A 13264-nucleotide genomic window follows, 5' to 3' on the forward strand; every position below is an offset into this window, starting at 1 on the left:
CGGTTGGGAAGGCAAGGCACGAATGCCTTCCCTCTTTTCTAGGCCGAGTCAGCTCCTACACTAGCCGGACACCGAGCTCCCGTGCCGGACGGATAAGGGGGCGCAAAAGAAGGCAGCGTTCCGGGAGGAATCGACAGACTTGAGTGTTCGGGCCTGCGGCCCACGTCCTTTCCTGCCCTCAACCCCCGGGGACACAGCGTTGAATTCCATTCACCCAGGGCACGGCTGGGAATAAGCCCACAACCGATTAGCACGGTGCGCAAAACACAGGAAGGACAGGGTGCTTGGCACTTGGGGAGAAGAAGCAAGTCAGGGAGGGAGGTCAGAAGGTCCGGCTGAGACCGCGCCCCCCGCCCCCAGGTCCTCCCCAGGCCCAGCCCCAGCCCTTCCACAGTGATCTGCGGCCCACGGAGTCCATCATCCTGGCATTCCAGGCCTCCAAATTTCCCGTCCGTGACTTTCCGACCCAGATAGTCTCTAACTTCAGAGAAAGAGCCAGTCTCCTGGACACGCTATGAGGCCCCAGACACAGCCACCAGAGCAGACCTTTGTTAAGTATGTTCCCAGGCCGTCCTTCTCAGCTAGAAACCCGCACATACGGCCTGTCAGGTCCAGGAATGTCAAGGGGGCCACAGGACAGAACACGTGCAGTCTGGGCTGGTCCGGAAATCTGGGCCTTGGGAAGAGAGGATCGGTGCGGGCCGCCCTGAGACGCCTGTGTCGCGGAGAAGGGAGGCCCTGTGTGGGCTCAGACCGGGCTCAGGGGGCCCCAGCCCAGGTGCCAGCAAGCGGCGAGATCGTGGGGACACGGCTCGATCACCCATCCGTTCATTCACTGCGGAGGCTCCCTCTGTGTCCCGCCCTTTGGGCGCTGAGCACAGACTCACTGGCAGGGACGGCTCCCTTCCTATTTGTCTCTGCCTTTCATCTCCGAGACGCAACGAGAGACCCACCTGAGGCAGAGGCTCAGAGATGCCGACGGGCAGTGAGTTCCTGCCCGATGCTGGCAGTGCTGATTCGGGTCAGGACAACAGCCGCCCCCATCACACCCCCCGCCCCCGCCGCCCCCATCAGAATGCCAAGCCAAGTCTGCAGGCTCACGATGTGTGTGTGCGTGTGTGTGTGTGTGTGTGTGTGTCTGTGCAGGTGCATGCACCGTCGCCGGCATTTGCCCACAACGCTTGTGATGCAGGGTCTGCCCCTGTGGTTGAGGGGTGAAGGGGACGCCCACGGGAAGTGATATTGCAAAGTCATCCCAAGTCCCTGTAAAAATAACCCTCAACTGGCAACACAGGAAGGATTTCCCCTTTCCTAGCGTCCTGCCTCCAAACTGCAGCGGCCACTACCTCAGAAAGGCCTGGAGAACGGCTCTCCGCGGGACCCAGCTGGAACCCGCAGACTAGGCAACACTTTAGGGGGGCGACAAGCCCAACACCCAGAGGGGAGGTTAGCCCGGGATCACGCTCTCCCGTCCTCTTCTGCAAAATCCCAAATCTCCATGCCCCAGTCAACCTAACATCTTCCAGAAGAACTGTGGTGAACCAAATCTCTGTGAGCAGCAACCATGAAATTTTCGTGGGGGCGGGGGGGGGGGCCGTGTCACTACTTAAAGGACAAACTGCTTCCTTATTATGATATTTGTTACGGTGATCTGTGATCACTGATTACAACTCCCCGAAAGCTTAGAGGATGATTAGCATTTTTTTAGCAATATTTTCTTGTTTTTTTGTTTTGTTTTGTTTTGGTTTTTTTTAGAGAGGCATCTCCAGCAGGCTCTGTGCTGATAGCAGAGCTCACGCAGGGCTCAATCTCACGACCCGTGAGATCATGACCTGAGCTGAAATCAAGAGCCGGACACTTAACCGACTGAGTCACCCAGGGGCTCCAGTAATGAAGTAGTCTTTTAATTTTTTTGAACGTTTATTTATTTCTGAAAGAGAAAGAGAGCACGTGGGGGAGGGTCAGAGAGAGGGCGAGACACAGACTCCGAAGCAGGCGCCAGGCTCTGAGCTGTCAGCACAGAGCCCGACGCGGGGCTCGAACTCACAGACCTCGAGATCATGACCTGAGCCGAAGTCGGACGCTTAACCGACTGAGCCACCCAGGTGCCCCGGTATTTTTAAATTAAGGTATATACACTGGTGGGTTTTTTTAGACTTAATGCTATTTCACACTCAGTAGACTACAGTATTGTATAAACATAACTTTTATATGCACTGGGAAACCACAACATTCATTGACTCGCTTTATTGGGATATTTGCCTGACTGCGGTGCTCTGGAACCGAATCTGCAGGGTCTCCGAGGCGTGCCTGCACACAGGCAACGTCCAGGGAGCACAGAGCCAGATTTTCCCCCTCCCATCTTGCAGCTCCCATAGAGCCGAGGAAGGAAGGAGGGGAAGCTGGTGAAGGCAGCACCTTCCACACTAATCTATCCCCTGAGGCAGAGGCCCCGCCTGGGGCTCCGGTCCCAACCCCGGGAGCACGGTCCCAATCCCAGGGAGCACGGTCCCAATCCCAGGGAGCACGGTCCCAACCCCCAGGAGCATGGTCCCAACCCTGGGAGCACGTTCACAAGGGGGAACAGGACGGATGAGAGAAGGAAGGGCAGGGTGGTGGGAGAAACACTCCTCCCTCAGGAAGACCAAGGCAGAGGGCACACCCCCAACATCCACACAAGCGAGGCGGGCCCCCCCCCCCACCCGGGGGATGCGGGCTTCCTCGGGGGACAGTCAGCAAGGAGAAGTGCGGGGGTGTCTGGGCCTGGTCTGAAAGCGACGACGTTTGGGGGCTGCTGGGAGTCTGCCGGTCTGACCTGCTAACGCTCACGTCCGCTCAAAGGGAAGCAGCAGCCTGGCACCTGCCTCCCGGCCTTGCTGCCCCCTCGGGCACGCCGGCTCTCGTGCTGGGCACCCAGCAACCTTAAGGGGCTTTATTAGGGTGGAAATACACACACTTCAATAGGTCTGGGGTGCAAATCTTAGCCTCGCGGCTGAGCGTTAAAGGGGATTCCTTCCGGGTGGGAAGGTGAGAATTACATGCTTCTAGGATCTAGAAGGTGGGCTCTCCCGGGCTGGGCCTGGCCCCTCCCCCGTGCTGCCTCCTTCTGTCTTTGGCAACAGACCCCACACCCCTGGCCTCAACTGGTGCTCACAGCACTGGGGTGGGCAGGGCAGGGCAGGGCAGGGCAGGGCTGATGACTAATGACAGACACTGTCCTAATTACCAGAAGCCGGGGAGGAGGAAGAGGAAGAAGGGCCGTGAGGCTGAGGCTGAGGCTCCCCCCCAACCCCCACCCCCGCGGCCTCCACTCTTACAACCACCCCAAGAGGGACGTGTGACTAATCCTCTTACAGAGGAGACTTGGACTTGGGGAGGCTGTTAAGTGCACCCAGTAGGATCTGGAGGACACAAACCCAAAGCCAGAGGCCTTTCTCCCACTCACCACCTACTTCCTCACTCGGGAACAGAGCCGAACACGGAGCCCGGCAAGAACGACAGACGCCACAGCAGAGGCAGCGGGGACCTGGGCCCCCAGGAGGGCTTGTTCAGTGCCCAGCCAGCACCTCCTGGCGGGGGAGCCAACAGGTAGCACAGAGGCCCTCCAGAGTGCCTCTAGAGGACAGAGGACAGGTAACAGGTGCAGCCCTGGGGTCAGGACGGCGTTCGAACATCACAGGCATTTCGCTTCCCCGGGATCCTGCCTAGAACCCAAAGCGGGCGGTGGCCTGAGAGGGGGCCAGGAGGGTGGTGGATTCAAAGAGACCAAGAGTTGGCAGGGCATGCTAATTACTGTGGACTTGACCCCCTGACCGAGGGGAGAGCAGCTGGGCTCCGGGTCTGGGGGGCCGGGCCTGGTCAGGGCCTTGCCGTGCTGGTGGACAAGAGGATCACGGGGCTGTGAGCGAGAAAGGGGTTCCCGTGGTCAGTCTTTTGGGGAGGCGGGAAGGGCGGCAGAGTGGAGGGGCTGGGGGAAGTCCACGAGAGGGCAGAGAAAAGCCTGGAAGGACACAGGTGGGGCCAGAGAAGGGGGCAGCGTTTGCACCAAGCTTTCAGAGGCCCCAGTGGGACCATGGGGAGGGCTGGGGGCGAAGGGAGGTGGGGGTGGGGAGGCTCGGCCCCGGGGCCCTGGGAAGGCAGCTCTTTCCCCTCTGTGGGAGGGGGAGGTGGGCAGGACCTAGGAGGTGGGAGCTTTCGGGAATGCCCTATTCCCGTCACTGGATACATTCCCAAATCAAAGCACCCGAGGTCAAAGGACCTACGAGAAAGACGGGCCAGCTTAGGGCGAGAGCCGAGCTGATCACGGGACCTGGGTGGGTTCTTTCCATCTCAGAGCCTCAGGTTCCTGACCACCTCAGGTGTCCTGGGCAGGCTGTCCCCTGCTCCCCGACTTCTGGTCTTCCCTGCTCTTCCCACTGAGCTGGGTGAAATCCCCGTCCACCAGCCGCAGGCAAGACCCCACAGAGTGGTAGAAGCCCCCCCTCCCCGCCCGCCCGTCCTCACCTGCTTCCAGACCCACGTGGCCTCCCAAAGTGACTTACCCAAGGCCAAGCGGAGGCGGAGACAGCCGGGACCAGAAACTCCGGGGGCTGGTTCCACGTCCTTGTCTGGGCCGCTAGACCATGCCCTGGAAGGGAGGAACAACAGGTCACTTAGGGTGCAGACACCCCTGGCCCAGAGCCCACTGCCTTTCCGGTTGCTTCTGTGCACTTACCGGGGGGAAGTATAGCTTTTCCAAGCCCCACACTAAGCACAGGAAAGCCCTGGGTTCCTGGGAGCCACTGAGGCCGGGGCCATGAGCACTGGGAGGGAGGAAAGTCCCCACCATACTGATGGGACGAGTCTCCCAGTGGGACCCCGGCCACCCCTTGGGTGAGGTCACCGGCTATCGCAAGCTGGCGCAAACGCCGGGTGTGGCCCTTGGCCACGGCCTCTGTGGTCTGCACACCCGGGGCTCGGGCTCTGGCTGCATCACTGAGTCACTGCGGCCCGTCACCACGCCGCCTGCGGCCCGACCCGACGCTCTGGCCCACAGGGTCACCGTAAGGGCCCTGAGGGTTGTGCACGGGGCGGGCTCACGGGGGCTCCACCAGCCAAGCTCCCGTCCTGCCCGCAAGAAAGGTCAGATGGCATCGCCAACCTCTAGCCAACGGTTCCCGGAGTCACAGGGTCACGACGGGAAGACACGCCCACGCACCACGGGCATCCTGGGTGCCCCGACCAATCCCCGCCTTCCACCACCACCACCAGTTTCTGGCACATTCCAAACACCCTGCATGCGTGGCTCACTGACGGCCGACCTCCTCCTTCACCCCTTTCGGCTACACCCTGTACATGACGATGAAGTGTAATTATAACATCCTCGTGGCCACCAACTGCCCGTTGCCAGGTGCCGTACGAAAAGCTTTCTGTGCATCATCTATTTGCGCTAACCTATTTAATCCTCCCATCAACCTATGAGGTGGGCATCACCTTAGTACAGATGGGGAAACTGTGGCAGAGCGAGAACGGAGCCCGGGCAGTCCTGGGCTCTCACACCCGGGGCCACACGGCCTCCCCCCACCGGCTGGCTCCTTTTCGATCTCCAGTGCCCTCTCACGCTGTCTCCGCACCTGCCAGCCCATTTGTCTTCCGGATCCAAACACGTTTCTCGGCTATTTTCTCAGAACACACGGTCATCTCCTACAATGGTCACCGTTTATACGCCCTCACTGCAGTGGTCCCGAGGACCGGGGCCAAGTAGCTCCTTCACCCCCAGAGAACAGGGCCCCCGGGCCGTGCAGGTACCCGGGGGGCCCCCCTCGCTCCTTTGCTCCTGCGAAATAAAGGGCTGGATCTGCTCCCCATGGACCGTGAGCTCCAGGAGGGCGGGAAGGCACTGTCTTCACTTCTGTGCTGCCGGTACGCAACAGGCGCTCAATAAATAATCGGTGTTTGACCAGTGAGTGCCCCCAAACTCATCACATGGACATTATTGAAAGCAGAGTGCACTTCGCTCCGTTAAAATTCTACCCTGTCGCAGCAATACAGAACGTACGTGCCGATTACATTATTTAAGTTCAGGGCTGGGATTTAAGACACGGAAGAGAAAAGCCATACATCGTCTTCCCATCAGAAATTCTCACTGGAAGGTCACTGTGCTTTGAGAGAGAACCACACACACACACACACACACACACACACACACACGGTACTTTGTGTATATACTTTATTTCATTATATAATGTGAATTTGTTAAAAGAGACTTTATTTTTTTTATTTTTAAAAAATTTTTTTAACGTTTTTTTATTTATTTTTGAGACAGAGAGAGACAGAGCATGAACGGGGGAGGGGCAGAGAGAGAGGGAGACACGGAATCGGAAGCAGGCTCCAGGCTCTGAGCCGTCAGCCCAGAGCCCGACGTGGGGCTCGAACTCACGGACCTCGAGATCGTGACCTGAGCTGAAGTCGGACGCTTAACCGACTGAGCCACCCAGGCACCCCAAAAGAGACTTTATTTTATTTTTAGAGCAGTCTCATGTTCACAGCAAATCGGAGCAGAAAGCACAGAGTTCCGGCACCCCTGTGCCCCCCACGCACAGCCTTCCCCGCGATCAACACGCCCCACTACAGACGGGGCATGTTTATTACAGATGGTGAACGCACACAAACACACGTTATCACTCCCAATCCACAGTTTGCATTAGGGTTCACTCTTGGCGGTGGACGCTCTGGGGGTCTCGACAAGGATATAATGACGTATACCCACCATTACAGCATCATACAGAGATGTTTTACTGCCCTAAAAGTCCTCTGAGCTTGCCTCGCCCCATATTTTTAAATTCTTTATTTATTTTTGAGATTGAGACAGCGTGTGAGCAGGGAAGGGGCAGAGAAAGAGGGAGACAGAATCCGAAGCAGGCTCCAGGCTCCGAGCTGTCAGCACAGAGCCCGCCGCGGGGCTCGAACCCACGAACCGTGAGATCGTGACCGGAGACGAAGTCGGACGCTCAACCGACTGAGCCACCCAGGCGCCCCACGTCCCATAGTTTTAAATTTTTTTTTTTTCAACGTTTATTTATTTTTGGGACAGAGAGAGACAGAGCACGAATGGGGGAGGGGCAGGGAGAGAGGGAGACACAGAATCGGAAACAGGCCCCAGGCTCTGAGCCATCAGCCCAGAGCCCGACGCGGGGCTCGAACTCCCGGACCGCGAGATCGTGACCTGGCTGAAGTCGGACGCTTAACCGACTGTGCCACCCAGGCTCCCCTTTTTTTTTTTTTTTTTAAATTTTTTTTTTTTCAACCACGTCCCATAGTTTTAAAAGACACTTTCAAATCGACGATCTTAGCGAAGTTATCTTGTGCTCGGTAAGCCGGCTTTGACACTCAAGGAGGTCAAGCCCCAGATAGGGTCAAAGGTCCTCCCCAAGGTCACCTTTGTGAAACCCGGTAAACGGCTGGCAGCAGGATGTGCTAGAAGCTTTGTGTCCAGTCATCATTTTATGATCCTGCCCTTTCAACGGTCCTAGCAGGGAAAGCCCATTCTAACCCTCAGTTGACAAGAGGAGCAAACACACTCAGGGACCCTGGCCACGGTTCCACGAGCCGAAGCAAGATGGCTGCCCAAAACGCCAATCCCTAAACCCATGCTCTGTGCTTTCCAGACGCCCTCATGAATTACAGGGGCTTATAGGAGACTGTGGGAATGCAGTGAGCGAGCCCCCGCCGGTCAGGGGGGCTCTGGAGCCCGAGTAGGCGCTCCCCCGGCCCACGCCCCTCTCCGCGGGTCCCTGCCCTCCAGGACACACACCACGGCCACACCGCATGATCAATGCCACCACACCTCGCCTGGGTGCAGGTCAGCTGGCTACAAAGGCCCCGCCATTTCCAGCCTCCCAGGGTCAGTCCTGAGCAGCCAACGCGCTCGGTGACCAGCCCCGTGCCCCGAATGCCAGGCGAGAACATCTCCAGTCCACACAGACGCCTTCTACCACAGTTCCTCCTGTCTCACTGGGACACGCGCCAGCTCTCCTGGGGAAAGTACTGGGTGGCAGGAGAGCAGGGAAGAAGTCTGGTCCCGGCGGGCCTCTGCCGCTGAGCGGCCCTGTGACTTGGCCACGCCCTGTCATCTCTGCCGTTCCGTTTCCCCAAGCCGTGACAAAAGCCTGGGGCCACGATCCCCCGGCTCCAAACTCGTGCCGGGTGGGGCACCAGCATCCTGGGTTAAGGTTCTCTGGGAGGCCCTTCCGCTGAGCACTTGGGAGAGAGGAGACATAGAACTTCCCCAACCCCTTGCTCACGTCAGACATAAGATACCTCCTTCTCGTAGGTTGGGGTCTCTGGGCGGTGACTTGGGCAATGACCAGGCCTGACCTATTCTTGTCCTCCCAGCTTCTAGCACACAGAAGGGCCTCGGGAGAGCAGGGAGAGGGACAGCATAGACGGCTGTGTGGCCAGACCACCCGGGCTCCAATCCTTTTTTTTTTTTTGATGTCTATTTATTTTTGAGACAGAGAGAGACAGAGCATGAATGGGGGAGGGTCAGAGAGAGAGGGAGACGCAGAATCGGAAGCCGGCTCCAGGCTCTGAGCTGTCAGCACAGAGCCCGACGCGGGGCTCGAACCCACAGACCGCGAGATCGTGACCTGAGCCGAAGTCGGACGCTTAACCGACCGAGCCACCCAGGCGCCCCGACCCGGGCTCCAATCCTAGCTCTACTGTTCCCTCTACTGCCTGGCTGTGTGACCCTGACCCACCAGTGAACTTCTCTCTGCCTCAGTTTCTAGGTATGTGGAGTGGAGATGGTAATAACGCTACCTAGTTGATCAACGGTGTCTAAAAACTGCATGAGCTAATGCACAGAAAGATGCCTGGCACGTAGGGAGAACTCAGTCAATGCCAACAAGGACTGAAAGGCCACAAAGAACATGGTCATCAGGATCTAAGCCACTAGAGAGACACACGCTACCAAAACCTACTCCAGAAAGATCTGGAAGATCTGAAAGAAAGAGACAATCCGAAATGCCTATAAGCAGGCAAGAGCTTGAATTCGTAATCAAAATATTACTCGCGCACAGGAAAACCCAGACCCAGATGGCTTCACTGCCCACTTCTATAAACATTTCAAGAATCAATACCAATTCTCACAAACTCATCCAAAAAAACAGAAGAAGAGGGAACACTTCCCGACTTGTCCTATAAAGCAGGTACTGGCCCGGACATCAAAAGCAGACAAACTTCACAAGAGAAGAAAGATAGAGATCAGCGGCCCTAATGGACATGAATGCAACCCCCTCCCCTCAAAAACAACAAGATACTAGCTAACCAAATCCAGCAACATAAAGAATAAAAAGAATTATACGTCATGACCAAGTGGGATTTATCTCAGGAATGCAAGGTTGGTTTACCATCTGAAAATCAACGCCTGTAGCACATCATATCAATAAAATAAAAAGCAAAAATCAGGCTTTTCTCAAGTGACACAGAAAAAGTACTTGACAAAATCCAACACGCTTTCATAACAGAAACACTAAAGAATCCAGGAGTAGAAGGGAACTAGAGTTATCTGTTAAAAAAAAAAAAAAAAAAACCTCACAGCTAGGGTGCCTGGGTGGCTCAGTGGTTAAGCACCTGACTTTTGATCTCGGCTCAGGTCATGATCTCACGGTTCATGGGTTTGAGCCCCATGTGGGGCTCTGTGCTGACCGTGCAGAGTCTGCTTGGAATTGTGTCTCTCTCCCTCTCTCTCTCTCTGCCCCTTCCCTGCTCGCTCTCTCTCAAAAATAAAACAAAGTAAACATTAAAAAAAAAAAACAACAAAAAAAACCCTCACAGCTAACATCATAGTCAATGGTAAAGGACTGGATGCTTTCTCCCTACGATCAGGACTGAGACAACGATGCCCACCGTGACCATTGCTATTCAGCAGTATATTAGAGGCTCTAAACAGGGCAATAAGGCGAGAGAAAGAAGTGTGAGATTAGAAAAGAAGACAGAAAACTATCTCTATTTGCAGATGTCATTACCTTATATATAGAAGATCCTAAGGGTTCCACTAAAAAAATGAACAGTTCAGCAAGATTGCTGATTTTTGCTTTTCATTTTATTGATATGATGTACTACATTAATAAGATAAGATCAATATACAAAACTCAGCTGTATTTCCATACATTTGCAATGAAAAATCCAAAAATGAAATTAAGAAAACAATTCCAGGGGCGCCTGGGTGGCTCAGTCGTTTAAGCATCCGACTTCGGCACAGGTCGTGATCTCACGGTCTGTGAGTTCGAGCCCCGCGTTGGACTCTGTGCTGACAGCTCAGGGCCTGGAGCCTGGTTTGGATTCTGTGTCTCCCTCTCTCTGCCCCTCCCCTGCTTGCTCTCTCTCTTTCTCTCACTCAAAAATAAATAAACATTTAAATTTTTTTAAAAAAGAAAACAATTCCATTAGCAAGAGCACCAAAAAGAATAGAACAGGAACGAATTTAACAAAAGAAGGACAGAACTTATACTTGGAAAGCTACAAAATACTGTAGAAAAAAAAAGAAAATCTAAATATTGGGGAAATATCCCATGTTCATGGATCAGAAGACTTAACGTCGTTAAAATGGCAACACTCCCCGAACTTATCTAGAGATTCAGTACATCCCCCCATCAGAATCCCAGCTTACTTCTTTGCAGAAATTGACAAGCTGATTCTAAATTTCACATGGGTGGGGGGGGGTGCCTGGGTGGCTCTGTTGGTTAAGTGTCCAACTCTTGGGTTTCAGATCAGGTCATGATCTCACGGTTAGGGGGTTTGAGCCCCACATTGGGCTCCACACTGACAGCATGGGGCCTGCTTGGAATTCTCTCTTTCTACCTGCTGGTCCCCATTTGTGCACCTGTCTCTCTCTAAATAAAAATTTAAAAAAATAATAAATTTCATATGGAATGGCAGAGGACCCAGGATAGCCAGAACAATCCTGAAGGAGGACAACATAAGGACTCACATCTCAATTTCAAAACTTACTACAAATCAATAATAACCAAGACCGTGTGGTACTGGCCCAAGGACAGACATACAGATCAATGAAACAGAACCAGGAATCCATAAATAAACTCACACATCTTTGGTCAACTGATGTTGAATAAGTGTGCCAAGATAGGGAAAGAATATCTTCTCAACAAATGGTGCTGGGACAAAACTGGATAAGCCACACGCAAAAGAATGAAGCTGGGCCCCCACCTCACATCGTATACAAAAATTAACTCAAAATGGGTCAGAGAACTAAATGTAAAAGCTAAATCTATAAAGCTCTTAGGAAAAAAAAAAACACACAGGGCTAAATCTTCATTAATTTTGGATTTGGCAAAGGATTCTTAGCCAGGACACCAAAAGCCCAAACAACCAGATAAGATAAATTGGACGACTTGTCCTTCGGGGACACAGACAAGAAAACGAAAAGACAACCCACAAAATGGGTGAAAATATTTGCAAATAAGTTTACTGATAAAGCATTTGTATCTAGAATATATAAAGAACTCTTCCAATTCAATAGAAAGACATATAACCCAACTAAAGTATGGGCAAAGGATGCGAATACACATGTATCTGAAGAAGATATATAAAGGACCAATAAAACACACGAAAAGATGCTCAACATCATTAGTTATTGGAGAAATACAAATCAAAAGCACAGTAAGATACCGCTTGGTACCCGCTAAGATTTCTGGAATCAAAAAGTCAGACCGATACAAGTGCCGACAAGGATTTGGAGAATCAAAACCCACATTGCTGTTGGGAATTCAGTGCTTTGGAAAGCAGTCTGGCCGTTTCTCAAATGATTAAACATACGGTTATCATATGTTTATCACATGGTTTATCATATGTTCCGGTAACCCGGAAACTCAGTTCCTGAGTATACATACGCCCAAGAGCTATGAAAACATACGGCCACACACAGACTCTTACGCAACGTTCTCAGCAGCACTGTTCATAATAACCAAAAGGTGGGAACAACACCAATGTCCGTCAACACATGCATGAGAACAAAATGTGGTTATATTTCTACGGTAGAGTATAATTCAGCCATGAAAAGAAACAAAGTATTGGCACATGTCACAACACAGATGAACCTCGAACTACTACGCTAAGCGAAGAGACCAGACACAAAAGGATAAATATGGCCTGATTCCATTATATAAGATGTCCAGAACAAGAAATCTATAGAGACAGAAGGTGGATTTGTGGTTTCTTAGGGCTGGGGGATGGGAGGATAGGAAGGGAGTAGCTGAAGGGTATGGGGTTTCCTTTCAGGATGATAGAAATATTCTAAAATTGTGATGGTTGCACATATGTGTAAATGTACCAAAAACCACTGCATTGCATTTTTTTTAAACGTGTATTCATTTTTGAGGGACAGAGTATGAGGGGGGAGGGGCAGAGAGACAGAGAGAGGGAAAGAGAGAGAGAGAGAGAGAGAGAGAGAGAGAGAGAATCTGAAGCAGGCTCCAGGCTCTGAGCTGCCCAGCACAGAGCCCGATGCGGGGCTCAAACCCACAAATTATGAGGCTATGACCGGAGCTGAAGTCAGATGCTTAACTGACTGAGCCACCCAGGCGCCCCTGCATTGCATACTTTAAATGGGTGAATTACATGGCATGTGAGTTACATCTCAATAAAGCTGTTGACATTTAAAATTGTTTTTAAACATTTATTTATTTTTGAGAGAGAGAGACAGAGCGTGAGCGGGGGAGGGGCAGGGAGAGAGCGAGACGCAGAATCTGAAGCAGCTCCAGGCTCTGAGCCATCAGCACCGACCCCGACGCCGGGCCGAACCCACGCGCTGGGAGATCGTGACCTGAGCGGAAGTCGGACGCTTCACCACCTGAGCCGAGCCGCCCAGGGGCCCCTCCCTAGCTGTTAACATTTTTAAAAAAGGACCCTAAGTCAGTGTCTCGGTACTTCCGTACCCCCGAGAGCAGCAGGGTAAAGAGCAGACCCACGGGAGCACACTTCCCACTGCTGGTGCCTCAGCTCCCCTCACCCCCCCACACCAGAACCCGGCGGCCTCCAATCTGGGGACACGGCCCCCAGGAATACGCTGCACAACGGCCTCGGAGGCCCCCACCCCCAACACAGCATGCACTCGACTCGCATGCTGAGTGCCCCACACGAGTGTCAGGTGCAGGGACGACAGTCCCACTTCTGAGGAGCCCACGGCCCCGTGGGGGACGCTCAGGTGTATGCCAGATTGCGGTGGGGGGGACGCGTGGACACAAGCTCTCTGGATCTCTCTGGA

At 53.5% G+C, this 13264-nt stretch overlaps 1 protein-coding gene across 2 annotated transcripts in view; it reads right to left on the reverse strand.

Annotated features, from left to right (window-relative positions):
• The window catches only part of HPCAL1 (hippocalcin like 1), a 105115-nt gene that overhangs the window by 19850 nt on the left and 72001 nt on the right, over positions 1 to 13264 (reverse strand). For both annotated transcript variants that reach the window (XM_047069538.1, XM_047069537.1), the window contains one exon: positions 4542 to 4627. The gene's annotated coding sequence lies outside the window, so the exon portion shown is untranslated. The remainder of the gene's footprint in view (positions 1 to 4541; positions 4628 to 13264) is intronic.

The sequence above is a fragment of the Lynx rufus genome, unplaced genomic scaffold (genome assembly GCF_022079265.1).
Source record: "Lynx rufus isolate CCGP_SWC_20201006 ecotype Redwood Valley unplaced genomic scaffold, mLynRuf1.p SCAF_8, whole genome shotgun sequence".
Classification (NCBI taxonomy): domain Eukaryota; kingdom Metazoa; phylum Chordata; class Mammalia; order Carnivora; family Felidae; genus Lynx; species Lynx rufus.